Source organism: Stegostoma tigrinum, chromosome 17 (genome assembly GCF_030684315.1).
Source record: "Stegostoma tigrinum isolate sSteTig4 chromosome 17, sSteTig4.hap1, whole genome shotgun sequence".
Lineage (NCBI taxonomy): Eukaryota > Metazoa > Chordata > Chondrichthyes > Orectolobiformes > Stegostomatidae > Stegostoma > Stegostoma tigrinum.
In genome coordinates, this window is record NC_081370.1 from 58,457,822 (window position 1) to 58,481,914 (window position 24,093).

Below are 24,093 nucleotides of genomic sequence, written 5' to 3' on the forward strand. Positions count from 1 at the left end.
TACAGTTTATTGCATTAATCCATAAGAGCAGATGGCAAATCTCTATCAAATTTCAATCAAGTTTGAGGTGGGTGTTCTCTGTTCACGATGGTGTGTTCCCTCATAAAACAGTCAGAACACAACCATTATGTCAAGTGGACAATGAAAAAGTTAATAATGTTAACGATTGAGTTACTAAATATAGTCAGTCTCATACAGGATGGAAATAGACCCTTCAGTCCAACCAATCTATGCCAACCATAATTCCATCTTAACCAGTTCCATCTGCCTGCGCTTGGCACTCTAAACATTTCTTATTCATGTACTTGTCTAAATGTTTTTTTTTAAATGTTGTAGCTGTACCCACATCCACCACTTGTTCTGGAAGTTCATTCTACGCACGAATCACTCTCTGTGTAAATAAAAAAATGCTCCCCATGTCTTTAAGTCTTTCTCCTTTGATAATAAAAAAAATGCCTCCTAGTCTTGAAATCCCCCATTCTGGAGAAAAAAACCCACCTGCATTCACCTTATCTATACCCCTCATTATTTTATAAACCTCTACAAAGGTACCTCTCAATCTCCTACATTCTAGTGAAAAAAGGCCCAGCCTATCCAGCTTTATTTAGAAATTGAGAAGCATTTGCAGATCTGTCCATTCGCGCTAACAAAGGAGATGCAGGAGGCCTTTCAACCCATCTAGGTTGCTCTCCCATTCAATACTATCATGGCTGATCATCCAGTTTCATGCCTTTTCCCACTCTATCCCCACCTATTTTTTATCTCGGGTATTTAGAAATCTGTCAGTCTCTGTTTTGAGCATTCCCAATACCCTTGGGGGTTTCAGGATTCCAAAGATTGACCACCCTCCTCATTTTGGTCCATTATGGCTTTCTGCTCCACAAAACAAAATGACCACAAGCTATTGACAATGACGTTTGCAAAGTATGTCACTGTTATCAGCAGCTGTCAGACAAGTTTCAGCAGAAATTTTACCAGATGCTTTTTGAGGATGATGGAGAGTTGCTCTGCGAAATATATGTATTGTTTATTTCAATTTTACTATTTCTGCTGCACTTTACAAATCAAGATTAACACCAAACCAGAACAGAGAATCAGGAGCATGGTCTGACGATTAGCTCCAGGAGGAGAGATGTTAGGAAGCGCTTCTACACAAACGGTGGGAGAGTTTGGAACTCTCAGAATCACAGGATCACACAGAACGGAAGCAGACTCTTCAGTCCAACTTATCCACACCAAGCAGATATCCTAAACTGACCTAGATAAAGAAGTGTAGAGCTGGATGAACACAGCAGGCCAAGCAGCATCTTAGGAGCACAAATGCTGATGTTTTTGGCCAAGACCCTTCATCAGTTTTCTGAAAACTTATGAAGGGTCTAGGCCCAAAACATCAGCATTTGTGCTCCTAAGATGCTGCTTGGCCTGCTGTGTTCGTCCAGCTCGACACCTTGTTATCTCGGATTCTCCAGCATCTGCAGTTCCCATTATCTCTAAGCTGACCTAGGCAGTTTTTTGAAAACATTTGGCCCAAATCCCTCTAAACCCTGCCTATTCATATCCCTATCCAGATGCCTTTTCAATGTTGTAATCATATCCACCTCCACCACATCCTCAGACACCTCATTCCCTACACCCTCAGTGAAAAACATGGCCTTTACTTCCCTTTTAAGCCTTTCCCTCTCACCATCAACCTATGCTGTCTAGTTTTGGACTCCCCTATTCTGGGAAAAATACCTTGTCGATTCATCCTACCTGTGCCCCCCCTCCCCCCCATGATTTTATAAACCTCCATAAGGCCACCCGTCAGCACCCAATGCTCCAGAGAAAATAGCCCCGGTCTATTCAGCCTCTCCCTACAAAACAAACGCTCCAGTCCTGGCATCTTCCTTGTAAACTTGAAAGGGTGCAGGAAAGATTTAATAACATCTTTCCTATAGAAAGACGCCTAGAATTGTACACAGCATTCTAAGGTCTTAGCAAAGATTTGTAGCTCGGGGCAAGGTGGAGGGATGTTGTAGGCTTGCTCATGGAGCTGGCTTGTTCTCATTCAGATGTTTCGGCACTAAGCGAAGTAACATCATCAGTGGACCATCCGATGTAGCAATTTTGTTCTACTCTGTTTGGAATTTATACTGTCCAGTCCATTATGGTGAGTACTGTTGTTTCTGGTTGTGTTCTGTATGGGTTTGTACATGAGGTCCAATTCTGTATGTTTGCTGGTTGCATTATGGATTGAGAACCATTCCTCTAGAAATTTTCATGTGTGTCTATGTATGGTTACATTGTCCCAGTTAAACTGATGGCTTTCATTGTCCAAGTTGACTGATATTACCGAAAGTTCGTCATATCTCTTCTTTTAAGCAGCAGCAGCGTGAGCCAGGGTGCTGATGAAAAGGTAAGGTCGTTGTATTTATCCCCTGTATTACCTCGTGCAGGAGCGGACACCCTGTTTTCAACGGCAGAAGCACGAGCCAGAGAGCTAACGGGAAGGTAAGGTTGTTTTTTTATATCTCCAGAATAGGGCGGCTCAGTGGCTCAGCGGTTAGCACTGCAGCCTCAGGGACCGGGGGTCGATTCCAGCCTCGGGTAACTGTCTGTGTGGAATTTGCACATTCTCCCCGTGTCTGCGTGGGTTTCCTCCGGGTGCTCCGGTTTCCTTCCACAGTCCAAAGATGTACAGGTTAGGTAGATCGGCCATGCTAAATTGTCCGTAGTGTTCAGGGGTGTGTGGGTTATAGGGGGATGGGTCTGGGTGGGATGCTCCAAGGGGTGGTGTGGACTTGTTGGGCTGAAGGGTCCGTTTCCATACTGTAGGGGATCTAGAAAAAACATACCTCGTGCAGCAGCGGCATTCTTGTTTTCAGTGGCAGATGTGTGGGGAAGAACGCGAGGAACTAATATATTCGGGTATTCAGCCTTTCAACAGACACAACAGGGTGTGAGTTTGTTAATAAAGAAATATGGTTGATGGAGCGTAATCATGGACACAGGGATGGTTTGAAGTGTGTATACTTCAATGCTAGAAGTATCAGAAATAAGGCAGATGAACTTAGAGCATAGGTCAGTACTTGGAACTACGATGTTATGGCCATTACAGAAACTTGGGTAACTCAGGGGCAGGAATGATTGTTGGAATTACTGGGATTTAGTTGCTTCAAAAGAAACAGGGAGAGTGGATAAAGAGGCGAGGGAGCGACATTGCTAGTCAGGGCGAGTATAGCAGCTACTGAAAGGCAGATTGAGAATGATATGTCTACAGAGTTAGCTTGAGGTCCAGAACAAGAAAAGAGCAGTCACTTTGGGTTTTATTTTTATACAGACCCCCCTAATAGTTGCAGAGAAGCGGAGGAGCAAAATGGGAGGCAGATATTGGATGGGTACAGACGTCACAGGGTTGTAGTCATGGGCGACTTCAACTTTCCAAATATTGATTGGAAACATTTTTGTTGTAATAGTTTAGATGGAGAGGATTTTGTCCAGTGCGTTCAGGAAGGATTCCTGACACAGTATGTGGAAAGACCAACATGAGGAGAGGCCACTTTGCATTTGGCGCTTGGCAATGAACTGGGCCAAGTGTTAGACCTGTTGGTAGGAGAGCAAGGATAGGTGCATACAGCAGGGTAAGGTTTATAACGGGGGGAAGGGGAATTACAATTCTGTTAGGCAAGAACTGGGTAACATAAGATGGGAAAAGATGCTGTCAGGGTACAAGCCCTTCAGCTCATGATGTTGTGTCGGGGGACACAGCTGCCCCTGGATCCCACCTTACTAACTAGTCTACTAAGCGGAAACTTGTCAAACTTGCTTAAGTCCATATGGACTATGTCTACTGGCTGGCTACCTTCATCCATCTTCTTTGTCACCTCTTCAAAAAACTCAATCAAGTTAGTGAGACATGATTTCCCACACACAAAGCCATATTGATTATCCATAATCAGTCCTTGCTTTTCCAAATGCATTTCATTCCTATCCCTCAGGATCCTCTCCAACAACTTCCCACCACTGACAGAAGGCTCACTATTCTATAATCCCCTGGCTTTTCCTTACAGCTTTACTTAAATAATGGCATCACATCAGCCACCGACTAGTCTTCCGGCACATCATACATTGGTGAAATTTTTAGATCGTTAACAGCAAGGGCCCAGCAATCTCTTCCCCCCAGCCTCCCACGAAGTTCCTAACAACACCTGATCGGGTCCTCGGGATTTATTTACATTTATATGTTTCAAGATCTCCAGCACCTCCTCTTCTTTAAAATGAGCTCTTTTCAAGATATCAGGTTTTATTTTCCCAAATTCCCTCACTTCCGTGTCCTTCTCCACACTAAATACTGGTGTGGAATATTTGTTTATCATTTCACCCATCTCCTGTAGTTCCACAAACAGGTGGCCATATTGATCTTTAAGGAGACCTATTCTCTCTCTGGTTACTCTTTTTGCCCTAATGTTTCACAAATGCCAGTGGACACTGCAGCAGTTGTTCATTTTAAATCAGAGAGAGGTTATTATTTATCAAGCAAAGGTATTGAAGAGTATGTGCTAAAGACAGTTATATGGATTTTGGCCACAGAACGGCCATGGTCTCACTGAATAGTGGAACAGGATCGAGGGGCTGAATGGCCTACTCCTGTTCCTGTGTTCTAAAACTAAACAGAATTTACTCACTTAGCTGGAACAAATTAATCTGCAATTATTTCCAAGTCAGTTCACAGAAAACTACAACACTGAATGTCAATGAAAACCTTGACTTTCTAAACATTCGGCTACAAACAGAAGAGGAAATATTATGTAGCAGGTTAACAACTTTGCGGCTGGCAACAGATGATTTGGCCTTTAAAAATTACAAGGGGCGATAAATTACACAGATCATGAATTCTTGACAAAATACGGGGAATAAGCCAACTCAGATTCAACACACACACACACACACACACACACACACACACATACACACAGTTTCAAAATTAATTATTCAAAAATAGCAATGCCTAATGAACACCTGTTTTGGAAGAAAAACAGTCAAAGGAAGTTACACATTTTTGACATGAGTCACTATGTAGGAATAAAAACAAAATACTGCAGATGCTGGAAATCTGAGACAAAAGAGGGAATGCTGAAGAAACTCAGCAAGTATTGCAGCATTTGATGAGACAGAAACAAAGTTAACATTTTGATTCTGGTATGATTTTTGTTAAGGACTTGCAAACTATCCTTTAATCAAATTTGCCAATTCACTTTGCTAGCTCTGCTTTCTTTCTCTCATAATTACCCTTTTCAAGTTGAAAATACTAGCCTTGGATCATTGTTCTCGACCCCAAACTGAATGTAAAATTTCATCGTATTATGATCACCTTCATTGAGATTATTAAATGAATCCTATCTCGTTGCACAGTACAGCTTTAGCAATAGCATCCTCTCTGGTTGATTTCTAAAGACACTGTTGTAAGAAACTAACCTGAAAACATTCTATGAATTCCTCATGTATGTTACTTTCTCCCCCCATTTGATTTTCCCATCGAGATGAAAATCTTCCATAATTATGGCTGCATCTTTCTCACAAACTCCTGTTATTTCTTCATTTACATTCAATCCTATTCTGTGATGACGGCAGACTCCTACACCACTTTTATAAAGAGACATTTCGCCTTTAGAATTCTTTATCTTTACAAAAACCTCTTTTACATCTCTCCCTTCTGTGCTGATACCATCATTAACTATTAAAGCTACACAACTCCAGCCATTCCTATCTTTCCCAGATGTCATTTACCCCCAACTTTCAATCTCAATCTATGTCATCCTGCTGCTGCCTCTATAGTCAGTATCAGATCATACTTACTGATTTTTATTTGTGACACTGGTTTATCTGTTTGGTTTCAAATGTGATACGCGTTCAGATACCGAGGTTTAGCTTTATATTTTTGTTATATTTGTATTCCCTAGCCTTATCGATTGGCTTACTCTCTGATTTACACTTTCTCCTGTTTCCTGTCACAGCCTATCATCACCTATGTCAATACATTTCTCCCTTGCTTTATCTCTGTTCGACGGTTTATTTCACTTCCAAAATTGAATCTCTCACCACCACTACTCAGTTTGAAGCCCCCATTACTTCCCAAATTATCCGGATCACAAGAGCACTGGCCCCAGCATGGTTCAGGTGTAGAATATTCCAATAGTACAGACCCTACTTTCTCCACTGTCATTGCCAATGCCCCACAAACTAAGGCCCATTTGAACAAAGCACTGGGCTTTGAATGGCAAATTCATTCATTCTAATCATACGTGCCCTGTCAATTTGCATATGGTTCACAAAATAATCCAGGCATTATTCCCTTTAAGGTTCATCTTCTTAATTTGATGTCCAGTTCTCTGACTAACTATGCAGAATCTCTTTCTTCGTCTGGCAGAGGTCATCGGTGCTCGGTGGTTCAGGGTGAGACCCATTCCCCCTCACACAGTGCAAGTTTCTCTCCAGCCCTGAGTTGTTCTAAATCATGGGCAGCCTCCAAGCTATTGCCTTTTGCAGCAGAGAACAGGGTCAATGCCCCTCTCTATACAGTCCCTTACAAGCAGTACATTGCTTTCTGCTCTCCAGTTTGAATTACTTCCCACACCACAGTGCCATTGTTAGCTTGCTCATCCACCCTGAATTCATCCGAACACACCAAAAGAAACTCAAAAGTTGTTGGTCAATTGAAAGTTGTGCTCTCATCTGGGGGTTGCCTTACCTGCTTCACGCATACCCATATGCCCCTGTCCCTCACCCATTGAACAAATCTGAAGACTTCCTCTTAATACAAAAACATACAGGTAACTGTCCCCCTCCCTGATGTGTTGCAGTGTTTGCTTCTCAGACTCCTGCACTATGGCTCTGAGCCACAGCACCTTCAGCCAAAAGCATTTATTAATAACATTTACCCCATGATATAGGTACATCATAAATGCACTGGGAGAGAGTGCACAAGCAATTTTCAAGACTGATTCCAGGAATTAGAAACTGCAGTTATGAGGATAGATCAGAACAGTACAGAGCAGGAATAGGCCCTTCAGTCCACCAAGACTGCACCAATACCTGATACTATTCTAAACTAAAAACCTTTTGCCTCTATGTGTTCCATATCTTTCCATTTCCTGCCTGTCAAGTTGCCTTTTGAACTTTATTATAGTAACTGCCTTCACCACTTCCTCTGGTAGCGCATTCTCGGCATTTACCGTCCCGTGTAAAACACCTGCTTCTCACATCTCCTTTACACCTACCCCCTTTCACCTTAAACCTATATGTCCCCTAGTAATTGACAATTCTACCCAGGTAAAAAAGACTCTAAACATTCATCCTATCCGTGTCTTTCATAATTTTGCAAATTTCTATCAGGCAACCCCTCATCCTCTAATGCTCAAGTGAAAACAAACTAAGTTTGTCCAATCTCACGTCATAGCTAATACCCTCCAAAACAGGAAACACGCTAGAAAAACATTTCTGTACCCTCTCCAAAGACTCCACATCCTTCTGGTAATATAGCAACCAGAACTGTGCACAATACTCCAAAATGCAGACTAACTAAAGTTCTATACAGCTACAACTTATTGCTATTTTTATACTCTATGGCCTGACCAATGGAGGCAAGCATGCCATATGCCTTCTTGATCACCTTTTGATGCCCCTTTCAGGGAGCAGGTCACCTGTGCACCTAGATTCCTCCATATGTTGATTCTGCCATTTACTGTATAAAACAAAAGGAAAGCAAGCTCCCATCAGGGATTTGACACTGGGACCTCAGTACTATAAATTATGTGCAAATGAAGAAAACATGGTGGTAGAAAAAAAAGATGTTTTTGTGCAGAAAGTACTTTGAATTTGGAGTGCACGAGCTGGAAGTGTGATAGATGCAGGCTCTACTGAAGCATTCAAGAAGGTAGCTGATGATTAATGGATCGAAATAGTGAGCAAGGATATGGAAGAAAAGCAGGAAACGGGCTCTCGGTCATCAGGCCAGAGCAGGCTCAACAGTCCAATGACCTTTCCTGGCACCCTTTATGTATTTAATTAACTTTTATTCATTTTTCTTTTTAAAAATTATACTAACACATCCACTGATTCCTAGACTATTCTATGACGTGGAGGTGCTGGTGTTGGACTGGGGTGGACAAGATCAGAAGTCACGCGACACCAGATTATAGTCCATAAGGCTTATTCAAAACTACAAGCTTTTGGAGCAGCACTCATTCGTCAGGTAGACCATTAAACAACTCGCTGGAGGAGGAGACTCCACAAACATCCCCAACCTCATTGATGGAAGAGCACAACACATTGGTGCAAGAGATACAGCTGAAGCATTCACAGCAATCTTCAGCCAGAAGTGGGAAATCTAACTCAGCCTCCGTCTCAGGCCTGTCACATCACAGCTGCAGGTAAAGAGCCCGTTTAATTTACTGATGTCAAGAAATGGATAGAGATATTGGATACCGAAAATTGTGAGACATGATAATATTCTGGCAAGTCTATTGAAGATTTGTACTTTAGACCTCACCACACCCCTAACCTACCTGTTTGAGTACAGTTACAATACCAGCATCTACCCAACAACATTGAATACTGGCCACATCAGTCCTGTACACAATCAGCAGGACAAAGCAAACCGGCAATTATCACTCCATCAGTCTACTCCCCAACATGAATCAAATGACAGAATCGGTCATCAGATAGAATATCAAGTCACATCTGCTTGGTAATCATATGTTTCAGTTTGGGTTTTACCAGGGCCACTCAGCTCCTGATCTCATTATAGCCTCAGATCAAACATGGACAGAAGGGCTGAATTCCTGAGGCGAGGTGAGAGTGACAGCCCTTGACATCAAGCACACACTTGACCAAGTATAGCACAAAAAGGAGCTCTAGTAAAACTGGAATCAATTGGAATAGAGGAAAACACTCTGTTGTCATACTTGGTAATGTAGAAAGATGGTTGTGGCAGTGTTTGTTGGAGGTCAGTCTTCTCAGCTCCAGGACATCTCTACAGAAGCTCCACAGGGTAGTGTCCTAGACCCAACCATCTCTGCTGCTTCGTCAATGACCTTCCCTCCATAAGGTCAGAAGTGGGGATGTTTTCCAATGATTGCACTATGTTCAACACCATTCGTGACTCCTCAGAAATGGGAGCAATAACTGTCAAAAATGCAGCAGGACTTGCACAATATCCAGGCTTAGGCTAACATATAACAAGTAACACTCAAGTGACACATGTGCCATGAATGATCATCTCCAATGAGAGAATTTCATTATTGCTGTCACTGAGCTGTCAGCATCCTGAGTGTTAACCTGAACAAGAATCTGAATTGAACTAGCTATATAAAGACCGGTGACTGTAAGAGCAGGTTAGAAGCTAGGAATCCTGCAGTGAGTAACTCACTTCTTACCCCAAAACCTGGCCACTATCTACAAGGCAAAAAGCAGAAGTACTTCCCACTTGCCTGGATGGGTGCAGCTCTAACAACACTCAAGAAGCTTGACACCATCCAGGACAAAGCAGCCCGCTTGATTGTCCACACCCACCAACACTCAGTCACAGCAAAATGCACCATTTACAACATACGTTAAAGAAATTCAAAGAAACAAAGAAACCTACAGCACAGGAACAGGCCCTTCGGCCCTCCAAGCCCGCGCCGATCAAGATCCTCTGTCTAACCTGTCATCTATTTTCTAAGGGTCTGTGTCCATTTGCTCCCTGCCCATCCACGTACCTGTCCAAATATATCTTAAAAGACGCTAACGTGTCTGCGTCTACCACCTCCGCTGGCAACGCGTTCCAGGCGCCCACCACCCTCTGTGTAAAGAACTTTCCACGCATATCTCCCTTAAACTTTCCTCCTCTCACTTTGAACTCATGACCCCAGTAACTGAGTCCCCGACCTGTGCAATATTGCTAGCAGCCACCAAACGCACAATTACCACCATCTAGACGGACAAAGGCTGCAGATATACCCCCCAGAAGTTTCCGTCAAAGCCACTCACTATCCTGACGTGGAATTATATCGCTGTGTCGCTGGGTCCAAATCCTGGACTTCTCTCCAAAACAGCATTGTGGTTAACATCGCATGGACTGCAGACATTCAGCTCACTACCACCTTCAAGGGCAAAAGGATGGGCAATAAACAGCTGAGTGGGTCGGATTTTCTCTGTTTTTTTTGAGTAGAGTACATACCTGGGCAATTAGCCATATTATCATTTAAAAGCCAGTGTTGTGGCTGCTTTGGAACAGCATGGCTGGGGGTAGGGCAAGTTCTGGGGCATAAGTCTTCAGCACTATTGCTGATATGTTGTAAGGGCCCAATCAACTGCTATGACCAGTGCCTTCGACCATTCTCAATATCAGGTGAAGTGAATTGGCTGCCGACCGGCATCTGTGATTCGAGGGGGTGGTAGTGGGGCAGACAGTGATAGATCTTCCACTCAGCACTTCTAGCTGAAGACCGTTGTGCTGCTGTACTGCAATTGCAGCAGAAAAACATAAAACAGAAATAATGTGGGCAGGATGGTTTCATTTACATACTAAACTCTATTGGTGTAAGTTAAATGGAAGATCAACTGGAGTAAAAGCCAAGTCTTCAGAAAAGGATGCATCAGGGAAGGAAGCAGATGCTAAAACTGTAGCAGCATTACGAAGAGAACGTGTTTCCTTGTTATGTACTAACAATGGCTCAGGGCTGTCTTGGAAATTCTTTTTCAAATATTGCCAATAAAAATGAGACCATTGGACGTTCTAAGATATCAAAGTGTGAACCTGGATGAACACAGCAGGACAAGCAGCATCTCAGGAGCACAAAAGCTGTCATTTCGGGCCTAGACCCTTCATCAGAGAGCCATTGGAGGTTCTAAGCGTTTTCTCTGAAAAGTGAACATGTTACTTCGCTTTCTAAGATCTCTCCCTTCCATCTCAACTATTTTCTGCATTATTTTTCATGGTATTTTAAAGAGCTATGCACCTGAACCCTCCAATCTGGTTGGACATCCACTGTTTTGAAAAATATTTGCTTAATGTTGTCTTCACCAATAGAACAATTGTAGCTCTGTATAATCAAGCTTATAGAATGTGCTGCTGCAATTACTTACATAGGAACACTTCATATTAATGAATTGTTTCTTCTGAATTATTTAATCAATCTGTTACAATGTTAAGAGCAGGATGTAAGATTCTTCAGATAATCCCAGATACAGATTCGGAAGTAGTTATGGATACCCATATACGCACACAAAAAAAAATCACTAAAAACATTGAGGAAAAGATTCAAACCAGTTTCAGATGGTAAAAACAACCCCCATATCACAGGAATGAACACAGATTAGCAGATAACGAAATGTGAGGCTGGACGAACACAGCAGGCCAAGCAGCATCTCAGGAGCACAAAAGCTGACGTTTCGGGCCTAGACCCTTCATCAGAGAGGGGGATGGGGAGAGGGTTCTGGAATAAATAGGGAGAGAGGGGGAGGCGGACAGAAGATGGAGAGAAAAGAAGATAGGTGGAGAGGAGAGTATAGGTGGGGAGGGGATAGGTCAGTCCAGGGAAGACGGACAAGTCAAGGAGGTGGGATGAGGTTAGTAGGTAGGAAATGGAGGTACGGCTTGAGGTGGGAGGAAGGGGTGGGTGAGAGGAAGGACAGGTTAGGGAGGCAGAGACAGGTTGGACTGGTTTTGGGATGTAGTGGGTGGAGGGGAAGAGCTGGGCTGGTTGTGTGGTGCAGTGGGGGAAGGGGAGATTTTGAAGCTGGTGAAGTCCACATTGATACCATTGGGCTGCAAGGTTCCCAAGCGGAATATGAGTTGCTGTTCCTGCAACCTTCAGGTGGCATCATTGTGGCACTGCAGGAGGCCCATGATGGACATGTCATCTAAAGAATGGGAGGGGGAGTGGAAATGGTTTGCGACTGGAAGGTGCAATTGTTTATTGCGAACTGAGCGGAGGTGTTCTGCAAAGCGGTCCCCAAGTCTCCGCTTGGTTTCCCCAATATAGAGGCAGCCACACTGGGTACAGTGGATGCAGTATACCGCATTGGCAGATGTGCAGGTGAACCTCTGCTTAATGTGCAAAGTCATCTTGGGGCCTGGGATAGGGGTGAGGGAGGAGGTGTGGGGGCAAGTGTAGCATTTCCTGCGGTTGCAGGGGAAGGTGCCGGGTGTGGTGGGGTTGGAGGGCAGTGTGGAGCGAACAAGGGAGTCATGGAGAGAGTGGTCTCTCCGGAAAGCAGACAGGGGTGGGGATGGAAAAATGTCTTGGGTGATGGGCTCGGATTGTAGATGGCGGAAGATGACGCGTTGTATCCAGAGGTTGGTGGGGTGGTGTGTGAGGACGAGGGGGATGTTCTTTGGGCGGTTGTGGCGGTGGCGGGGTGTGAGGGATGTGTTGCGGGAAATGCGGGAAACGCGGTCAAGGGCGTTCTCGACCACTGTGGGGGGAAAGTTGCGGTCCTTGAAGAACTTGGACATCTGGGATGTGCGGGAGTGGAATGCCTCATCGTGGGAGCAGATGCGGCGGAGGCGGAGGAATTGGGAATAGGGGATGGAATTTTTGCAGGAGGGTGGGTGGGAGGAGGTGTACTCTAGGTAGCTGTGGGAGTCTGTGGGCTTGAAATGGACATCAGTTACAAGCAGATTAGCAGATATTGGAATGTGGATTGAATGACACATTAAGACAACTTCTGAGCTAAAGAGTTCTAATGTTAGGTGTAACCACATGATTTTTGACCAGCTCCAACAAAGTTAAGATTCTTTGTCCAATTAATTGGCAGTTAACCCAATATAGGTGGAAAAATATACTTGAATGCAGTATCCATTACAAAAAGCCTCAAGAAGGAAGATAAGAAAGTCTGGGGAAACATCATGAAGCACAGGGGATGGGCCACAAGCCTGTCCATCTCTTTGTCGTTCAGTGATATGATTAGCTTAACTGGAAATACATTGAGGCAAGCTTGGACTGTGTAAGACGTTGTACCAGAGAGCCAATTACAGAGGGATAACTTGCTGACCGAGAGTAATAAAAGTTCGGAGCGGGTGGTGGTGGTGTGCTCTACTTTTAAACTGTACAAGACATTCTGAAGCTTTATGTGTGCCTTATTCCGCTGCAGAAATGAAGCCACAAGCTGCAATAAAGGTCACCTGACATTGCCTGGCAATTTGGACTCTCATTGGAAAAATATGAGATCTGACAGTGACTCTTTTTGGGGGGGAAACACAGCCTGAAAACAAAACATTAAAACAAAATGACATTCATTGGGAAAACTTTAAGCAGGGACGCACTACACTGAGGAATTACTTGCTGCAAAATAAATATTTACCATCTCCAATTAATATGCGTACATAGTCCTATGTACAACACTACATAGAGGCTCCTAAAGGCCATTTTGAAAGGAAACTTGAAGTAACCAGTCACATTCTTCCCTAAAATGATTGAAGACATTTCCAATTTAGTTTGTTTTGCGACATATTAATGAAAATAATTCATAAATGTCAATAATGCAGCAGACTGACCTGAATCATTGCTGCACTGCTGCAGACAGGAAAGGTTTATTTTGACAAAATGCAAGCCTAAGGCCTGCCTGCCCCCAATGCACAAAGCAACAAACAAGGTGCAACCAAAACACAGAGCTCAGACCCACCAGAAATCTACATCCAAGCTCATTAAAGGCTCAATTCATCACAGCTAAGGGGAGATTCAGCTAATGAGATCAGGAAGCCTGTACAGCACCAAGTCTGAGTAAAATGAACGCTTTAGAAAAAGACTTCTTAAATCTCAACTTCTTCCACACCACCCTCTAAAATTGGAATATTCCTTCAGCCAAACTGTGACAAAAGGTGTTTTAAGGAATCCTTGCCGTACAGTTCAATTATCTGCAGGTCTCTGTCATCAACGACTGTTTCTGTACTATATTGGATTTGTTGGATAAGCCTTTGCCACAGCTGTTTAAAACTGCACCACGTTGTTGATCTGTGATAGTTTGATCTGATAAAGCGGCTAATGAGCTTGCTTGTTTGCAGCTATTTCCGTCCTTTGGAGCAAAGTTTAGGAGGATACCAAAGGTTAGAGTGACAGGAAACGTATCAGATTAGTGCATTTGCAAGTACAAACATCTGAATCCACAGTGGCAACAATGTTTGTGGGAGCCATAAAGTCAGAGCTGTACAGCATGGAAACCGATCCTTCGAACCAGCTCGCCCATGCCAACCAGATAGCTGAAATTAGTACAGTCCTATTTGCCAACATTTGGCCCATATCCCTCTAAACCCTTCCTATTCATCTACCCATCCAGATGCCTTTTAAATGTTGTAATTGTACCAGCCTCCACCACTTCCTCTGGCAGCTCATTCCATACACGTACCACCCTCTGTGTGAAAATGTTACCCCTTAGAGCCCTTTTAAATCTTTCTCCTCTCACCTTAAACCAATCCCCCTTCATTTTGGACTCTGCTCACCTGGGGAAAAGAACTGGACAGTTCACCCTATCCATGCTGGTCATGATTTTATAAACTTCTATAAGTTCACTCTTCAGCCTGCGACACTCCATGGAAAATAGCCCCAGCCTATTCCGCCTCTCCATATAGCTCATACCCTCCAAATCCTGGCAACAACCTTGTAAATCCTTATTGAACCCTTTCGAGTTTCATAACATCTTTCCTATAGCGGGGAGACCAGAATCGAACAGAGTATTCCAAGCCATAACATGACCTCCCAACTCCTATACTGACACTGACAAATAAAGGCACGCACACCAAATGACTTGTTCATCACTGTTAAGCCATTACTTTTCCAAAAAGAAAAAGTACAGTATTTGCAAATGTCAAGCGTATCTGGCTGTACCATCAACAATAGCAAATAGGGGGCTGAATTTTCACTCCCAAATTCTCAAAACCATCACAGGGAGGGTGGGGTGTTCTTCACAGAATGTCCACATTTTAATTCTTTCCAGGGGTGGGTGGAATAATGCATCCTCCCAACACTCAAACAACACATTATTGTTTGAAATTTATAATGGCCACCCAAGTGGACAGGGTTGTTAAGAAAGCATATGGTGTTTTGGCTTTCATTAACAGGGGGATTGAGTTTAAGAGTCGTGAGATCTTGTTGCAGCTCTATAAAACTTTGGTTAGACCGCACTTGGAATACTGCGTCCAGTTCTGGTCGCCCTACTATAGGAAAGATGTGGATGCTTTGGAGAGGGTTCAGAGGAGGTTTACCAGGATGCTGCCTGGACTGGAGGGCTTATCTTATGAAGAGAGGTTGACTGAGCTCGGACTTTTTTCATTGGAGAAAAGGAGGAGGAGAGGAGACCTAATTGAGGTATACAAGATAATGAGAGGCATAGATAGAGTTGATAGCCAGAGACTATTTCCCAGGGCAGAAATGGCTAACACGAGGGGTCATAGTTTTAAGCTGGTTGGTGGAAAGTATAGAGGGGATGTCCGAGGTGGGTTCTTTACACAGAGAGTTGAGAGAGCATGGAATGCGTTGCCAGCAGCAGTTGTGGAAGCAAGGTCATTGGGGTCATTTAAGAGACTGCTGGACATGCATATGGTCACAGAAATTTGAGGGTGCATACATGAGGATCAATGGTCGGCACAACATCGTGGGCTAAAGGGCCTGTTCTGTGCTGTACTGTTCTATGTTCTATGTTCTATCGTGTTGAGGTCGTACAGGTTGGTGAGGCTTTTTCCTGTGTGCAGTTCTTGTCACCCTGTTTCAGAAGGAAATTATTAAATTGCAGGGGTTCAGGAAAGATTTACAAGGATGTTGCCCAGAATGGAAGCTTTGAGTTCTCAAAATAGGCTGGATGGGCTGGCGCATAGGAAGTTGAGCAGTGATTTTATAGAAGTATCAATGGGTACAGATAAAGTGAAGCGCAAGGGTCTTTTCCCTAGAGTAGAGGAGTTCAAAACTAGACGGCACATTTTTAAGGTGAAAGGAGCAAGTTTTAAAAAGGTCATCAAGGCAATTATTTTACACAGAGTGTGGTTCATGGGTGGAACGTACTAGTAGAGTAAGTGAGTGGCAGATGCTGGTACATTTACACCATTGAAAAGACATTTGGATAAGTAGATGAAACGGAAGGTTTGCAGGAATATGAGCCAAACACGGGCAAAATAGGGCTAGTTCAGTTTTGGGAACATGATCAGCGTAGACTAGTTGGACCAAAGGATCTGTTTCCATGCTCTATAAGACAGAAAAAGCTGAACACAGTCCAGATCAAGCAGCCCAAATGACTGACATCCCATCCACATTCAATATCCAGTCCCTCCACCACTGATGCTTAATAGCATCTACAAGATGCACTACAGAAATTCATCAAGGCTCCTCTGACATCACCTTCCACTATATCACCATTCCTTCGCTGTCGCTGGGTCAAAATCTCAGAATTCCCTTCCTAATAACATTGTAGGTTGACCTACAGCACATGGACTGCAGCAGCTCAAGGAGGCAGCTCACCACCACCTTCTCAAAGGCAACGAGGGATGGGTAATAAATGTTGATTTTGCAATTCTTTTAAACAGCGACATTGCACAGTACAGCTATTAAAACCAAGTCTGCTGTACAAGAGGCTGACTTGCTGGAACTCAAGGAAGAAGTTCAATTTCATTTTACGAAGATAGTTAAATAGCTGCTGGAGGTTTACAAACTCTCACTCTTCTTGACAATTCATGCCGCTGTACTCATTTTTCATGTGAATAGTGGCTACTCTGATATGGACACCATGTGTTTTCTCTTTGACGGCTGATTCAGAAGAAAACAGACCAACGGTAAGAAACTTGAAACCCATTGACCAAATCATCGGACCCAGCTCCACCACCACAAGGTCATCATCAAAACACACCAAATGTCTGCAACACAGTTGCACACAGTGGGAAAATTCAAAATAAGAAACATTCGAGTTTTCCCAAACCTTTTCTTGCTGTGACCCAATTTTGAAGGCTGAACGTTGTCAGACACCTGTGTATGAGGTGGGACGGTGGGAGGACCTCTCTGCATAGGGTAGAAGGCCTATTGTGCAAGGGAGGAGGCAGCTTTGGTACTTCAGAGCTCACACCTGCTACATTTCAGCTTGCAAACCCCTTTGGGGATCGCCACCTTAGAATAATGTTTTCAAGTAACTAAAACTTGTTAGTATTCAAACATCTTATTTCCAAGGTCTCAGTTATGCAAGGGCAGTGACAGAAGGGCTCAAATAAAGCTCAGTAATGACAATGGCTAATTTCTCTTGCCAAACAATCAATATTCTGACAGAAGGATGATAAAGCTCACAGTTGGTAATGTATGAATGTGACACCTGAACACTGCACCTCCCAATCATGCCTGCTTGATGCCAACCAGTTACTGGTTACTTAACAGTCTTTGTTTCGTATCCTTCTCTGCTCTATTCTTTCCACCATGCACTGGTTTTGGTTTAATACAGGATCTTACACCATTCTCTTGGCTCTCCTGCTCTTTTAGATTTCCTGCATTACTGCCTTCGGCAACTCTTGTTCCAATCTGCAGAGCTCCCTGGTGTAAACCATGGGGATTTATTGTCACAGAGTTAGCAACCACTGAACAAAAGCAACTAATTACCCACCTTGTACAATATAAAATAGCAGTTACTTCTGAATGGACAAAGCAGTTTTAAAAATAAGGGATAACAAAGCGTGCAGCTGGATGAACACAGCAGGCCAAGCAGCATCTTAGGACCACAAAAGCTGACGTTTCGGCCACCCTTCTTCAGAAATGGGGGAGGGGAAGGAGGTTCTGAAATAAATAGGGAGAGAGGGGGCGGCGGATAGAAGATGGATAAAGAATATAGGTGGAGAGGAGACAGACAGGTCAAAGAGGCAGGGACGGAGCCAGTAAAGGTGAGTTTAGATGGGGAGTTAGGGAGGGGATAGGTCAGTCTAAGGAGGACGGACAAGTCAAGGGGGCGGGATGAGGCTAGTAGGTAGGAGATGGGGTTTGGGCTTGAGGTGGAAGGAGGGGATATGTGCGAGGAAAAACAGGCTAGGGAGGCGGGGGCAAGCTGGGCTGGTTTTGGGATGCATTGGGGGAGGGGGAGATTTTGAAGCTTGTGAAGTCCACATTGATACCATTGGGCTGCAGCGTTCCCAAGTGGAATATGAGTTGCTTTTCCTGCAACCTTCAGGTAGCATCGTTGTGGCACTGCAGGAGGCCCATGATGGACATGTCGTCTGAGGAATGGGAGGGGGAGTTAAAATGGTTCGCGACTGCGAGGTGCTGTTGTTTATTGCGAACCAAGCATAGGTGTTCTGCAAAGCAGTCCCCAAGCCTCCGCTTGGTTTCCCCAATGTAGAGGGGGCCACAAGAACAGTGGATGCAGTATACCACATTAGCAGATGTGCAGGTGAACATCTACTTGATGTGGAAAGTCTTCTTGGGGCCTGGGATGGGGGTGAGGGGGGAGGTATAGGGGCAGGTGTAGCACTTCCTGTGGTTGCAGGGAAAAGAGCTGGGTGTGGTGGGGCTGGAGGGGCTTGTGGAGCGGACAAGGGAATCATGGAGAGAGTGGTCCCTCTGGAAAGCAGACAAGGATGGGGAGGGAAAAATGTCTTTGGTAGTGGGTTCGGATTGCAGATGGCGGAAGTGCCAAAGGATGATGCGTTGGATCCAGAGGTTGGTGGGGTGGTAAGTGAGAACTAGGGGGATTCTGTTTTGGTTGATATTGCAGAGAGGGAGTGTGAGGGATGAGTTGCAGGAAATGCGGGAGTCATGGTCGAGGACGTTCTCAACCACTTGGTTGGGGGGGAGGGTTTGCAGTCCTTGAAAAAAAAACGAGGACACCTGAGATATACGGGAGTGGAATGCCTCACCCTGGGAGATGTGGCAGAGACGAAGGAATTGGGAATAGGGAACGACATTTTTGCAGGAAGGTGGGTGGGAGATGGTGTATTCCAGGTAGCTGTGGGAGTCGGTGGGCTTGAAATGGATATCGGTTTCCAGGTGTTTGCCAGAGATGGAGACAGAGAGGTCCAGGAAGTTGAGGGAGGTGTTAGAGATGGTCCAGGTGAACTTGAGGTTGGGGAAGGTGTTGGTGAAGTGGATGAAGTGTTCGAGATCATGGTGGGAGCACGAGGCGAAGCCGAACAGTCATTATTGTAACGGAGGAAGAGGTGGGGTTTAGGGCGAGTGCCGCTGCAGAAGAGGGATTGTTCCACATGTCCTACAAAGAGGCATGCATAGCTTGGGCCCATATGGGTAGCCACGGCCTTTGTCAGTAGGAAGTGGGAGGAATTGAAAGAGAAATTGTGGAGGGTGGGGACGAATTCGGCTGAGCAGATGAAGGTGTCAATGGAAGGGGATGGGTCAGGTCTGCAGGACAGGAAGAAGCAGAGGGCCCTTACGTGTATAGGGACTGGATGTCCATGATAAAGATGAGGTGTTGGGAACCAAGAAATTGGACGTTTTGGAGGGCGTGGGTGGTGTCATGGACGTAGGTAGGGAGTTCCTGGACCAAGGGAGAGAAAATGGAGTCAAGATATGTGAGACAAGTTTGGTGGGGCAGGAGCAGGCGGAGGCAATGGGTCGACCAGGGTAGTCAGGTTTGTGGATTTTGTGAAGGATCGTTGTTGTCTTTGGATTCATACCTGCCATTATTTTCTCAAGCTGAGACAAAAAGAAGAATATGTTGGTGCTAAAAAGTGAGAAGATATACTTTAGGTACATAAGTTAACAAAATACACACAAAGATTACTTCACTGAAATGTTATTTTCATTCTTGGGAGGAGGGCTAGACTAGTATTTATTGCCCATTACTAATTGCCCAGAGGGCAGTTAAAAGTTACCTATATTGTTGTGGGTCTGGAGTCACATGTAGGTCCAGACCAGTAAGGAGGGAAATTTCCTTCCCCAAAAGACATTAGTGTACCAGATGGTTTTACTCAACAATCGGCAATGGTTTCATAGTCATAGTTTGACTCTTACTTCCAGATTTTTTTAAAATTGAATTCAAATTCTACATCTGCTATGGCAGATTTGAACCTGTGTCCCCAGAACATTATCCAGTTCTTAGGATTGATAGTCCAGCAAATAATACGACGAGGCCCCATTGCTTCCCGCTGTAGATCAAGTTTATGCATCGGTCGCAACAGTTATGGTTTCCACGCTTTACCTTCTACATGAGACCAAGTCCCCAGTTAGTGACACAGCAGAGATTGTTTCCACAGTAATAAAAATGTTGGAATTTACTGGGAACCTCCGGTCATGTCCCTGAGCACAGGTTTTCTCATTTCTCCACTCGGTGGGATTTGGAGCCAACGACTGTTCACACAGTGCCAGCCATTTAAATGATCCTTTTACATGGGGTTTAGGGAGGGGAAGAGATGGTCTAGTGGTAGTCAGGTGCCCTTTGGGACAGTCAACTATGGGTAAAATTGTACATAAATGATGTACAAATGCCTAGAAACTGTACAATTTCCGAAGGACTATTGACAAGTACCAGATAATGTCAACAAGTATCAAATTGTCAAAAAGCATCACGTCTCGCCGGAATAGCCTACTAGAAATCAACTGTCAGCATTTTCAAAGTTATCATAAAAGTTAAAGATTTTCTATAAGTTTGCACGGTTTCCAATGAAACCTATTTTTAGGCCCAATTTAGTAGCAAGTGTAGACCAGGATTCTTTACTTAACAAGAACACTTATTTGTTCGAAATAAACAGACTGTAGATAAAACAGTTACTAACTTTAACATGTAATGCCAGTTGTCTAAACTCTAATTCCCTTAAAAATACCTCCTTTTCTACACACACTAATTTAGACAAAAAGGACATGGGCTTTACAGATGGAGAGAAAATAGAAAAGCAGTTCAGTGGCCTCTGTTCATTGGTTCCACTGGGGTGGTTCTGGTGCTGATCAGAAGGCAGCTTGTCAGTCTTCTTTTTCCAGATGTTTTCACTCGTTTGCAAGAGGCACAGGGTAGCTGATTCACACTAATGAAAAGTTTCCAACTTATGAACTAAATTATTACTTACGGCAGCTGCTGGCGAATAAATAAATTTGTTTTCTTCAGTCTTAAAGTGTCTTTTACTGCAGAGAAGAGGGAGAGTTCCTGAGCTGGAGGAGACCTGTAAAGTTCTGACAAATCTTGTTGACAGGCCTAAGCTGTTCAGCTGCCTAGGAACCAATCCTATAGCTGTTGGCCAACGAAAGGACTTTTCTATCAGTAACTAGTCATTTAGTCCACAGATCAGCTACTTGTTGCCAACCAAATCTCCATTTCTATACAACCATTCAATTCAAGCTGATGGCCAAATGACACTTCATGTACTACTGAAATCAACGGCTGTGTAAACAAAGTTTGTAATGAATGTGAAGTTATTTGCTTTTAAAGCATGCGGAAATCTGAGGCTTTAAAACAGTTCCTATTCATTGCAGTTTACAGTTTAAACTATTTGGAAGAAAGAAAGGTCTTCACAGAAGTGCTTAGAAAAAGTGGGGGTTACATTGATGTCCTTTAGGGAAGGAAACTGCCATCATTACCTTCTCTGGCCTCTGAGTGACTTCAGAGCCACAATGTGATTGACTCTTAATTGCCCTATGAAAATCGCCCAGCCAGCCACACGGACATAGCTAACAAAATGCTAATGATATCCAAATTCTGTGAACAAATAAAGAAATGTGGAATTCTTTTGATTCGCATTCAGCCATGATCGCTTTGAACAGTGGAACAGACTTAATGCGTTGATCAGAAACTGAACTGGTCTAGCCACATAAATATAGTAGCAACGAGAATAGAGGCTGGGAATTCTGTGGCAGGTAACTCATCTTGTGACCCCTCAAAGCCTAGCCCCATTATCTACAAGGCCGGAGTGAGACAGAATACACTCTACCTGTCTGATGGGGTGCAACTGCAACAACATCAAGAAGCTCAACAGCGTCCTAGACAAAGCAAGCACATGGCTGACTTCCCAACAACTCCCTCAACCGTCGACACACAGTAGCAGCAGCGTGTTTCATTTGCAAGATGCACAGCAGCAACCTGCGAAATGTCCTTTGACTGTGCCTTCCAAGCGCATGGTCTCCATGAACTAGAAGGAGAAGGGAAGCAGATATATTGGAGTGCCACCATCTCTCCAAGCCACTGGAATTTCCAATTGGAAATCAATTCTAATAAATAAATCAGGAACTAACAATCAATTAAACTACCAAACTGTCCTGAAACTCATCTGGTTTTCTAATGATAACAAGGTGTAGAGCTGAATGAACACAGCAGACCAAGCAGCATCAGAGGAGCAGGAAAGCTGATACTTTGGGCCTAGACCCTTCTAATGTTTTTCTAATGAATTTGTATAAAACAATTCTGCTCATCCAGTGTGACTTCAAATCCACAACAATACAATTAAATCTTCACAGTCCTAGAAAACCACCCAGCAAACCATTCAGTTGGCATCAAGAAGGGCACCCCAGGGCCACCTCATCTCTCAAGAGCATTTTAAGATGGGCAATAATATATTGGCCTTGCCAACAACCACCAAATCTCTGTAAATGTTTCAGGACAACCATAACTGTCAATATGGAGGAGAGTAAGAACTACAGATGCTGGTGTTTAAGATTACACACTGAGCTGGAAGAACACAGCGGGCCATGCAGCATCCCATTTCAGATTGGGACCCTTCTTCAGAAGTGGCCACACTACCAAAGGATGTGGTGACTTTGGAGAGGGTACAGAAAAGATTTACCAGGAGGTTGCCTGATTTGGTGGGCATTAGCTATTAGGAAACTTGGGTTGTTCTCACTGGAGCGATGGAGGTTAAGGGGCAACCTGATAGAGATTATGATGGGCGTGGGCAGTCAGAAGCTTTTTCCCCAGGGTGGAAGAGTCAGTTACCAGAGGCCATGGGGTAAAGGTGCGAGGGGCAGGGTTTAAAGGTGATGTATGAGGCAAGATTCTTTTACTTACACAGAGGGTGGTGGGTGCCTGGAACTTGCTGCCAGGGGAGGTAGTGGAATACCTCTATTCCAGTGACTTTTAAAGGGCGCCTTGAAAAATATACTAATCGGATGGGAGTCGAGGGGTACGGTCCCTGGAAGGGTAGAGGATTTTAGTTGTGACGGGCAGCATGTTAGTGCAGGCTTGGAGGGCCGAAGGGCCTGATCTTGTACTTTACTTTTCTTTGTCTTTGTTCTTTGTTCACGAAACATTGGTCTACTGCCCCTTTCAGCCCATCGAGTCTGCTCCATCATTCCAAGAGATCATGTTTGAATTTGAAACAAATAATTCCCTGTTTCTTTATTGGTTCATGGAATGTGGATGCCATTGGCAACGCCAGCATTTGTTACGTGTCCCTGAGTGGCTCACTAGGCCATTAGAGGGCAGCTAAGAGTCAGTCACATTGCTGTGGCTATGGCTGTGGCCAGACCAGGTAAGGATGGCAGATTTCCTTCCCTAAAGGACATCAATGAACCAGATGGTTTCTCGAAAGGCCGAGGGACTTGAGTCTGTTCTCATTGGAGAGAAGGCAGCGAAGAGGGAATTCAATAGACACATACAAGATGATCAGAGGATTAGATAGGGTGGACAGTGAGAGTCTTTTTCCTAGGATGATGACTTCAGCTTTTTGAAGGGGGCATAGCTACAAATTGAGGGGTGATAGATTTAAGACAGATGTCAGAGGCAGGTTCTTTACTCAGAGTGGTAAGGGCGTGGAATGCCCTGCCTGCCAATGTAGTTAACTCAGCCACATTAGGGGCATTTAAACAGTCCTTGGATAAGCATATGGATGATGATGGGATAGTGTAAGGGGGAGGGGCTTAGATTAGTTCACGGGTCGGTGCAACATCAAGGGCTGGAGGGACTGTTCTGCCCTGTATTGTTCTATGTTCTATGTTCTATGTTCTATGTTCTATGTTCTACAAATATTGCTGACGACAATCATGGTCACCATCACTGGGATTAGCCTTTATATCCAGTTATTTATAAATTAAACTTCCATTCCATGGTTGGATATGAACCAATCCCAAAAAACATTTCTCTGGGTGTCCTGGTTACTAATCCCATGACTTAATATTATGTCAGCATCACCCATTAGTCTACATAAGTCTCATGAAACGACAAAGACTATCAGCTGCA

General features: G+C 44.0%; 1 protein-coding gene across 6 annotated transcripts in view; it reads right to left on the bottom strand.

Moving 5' to 3' along the window:
- Positions 1-24,093, bottom strand: part of LOC125459556 (protein kinase C-binding protein NELL1-like) — an 858,388-nt gene that overhangs the window by 748,519 nt on the left and 85,776 nt on the right. The window lies entirely within an intron of this gene.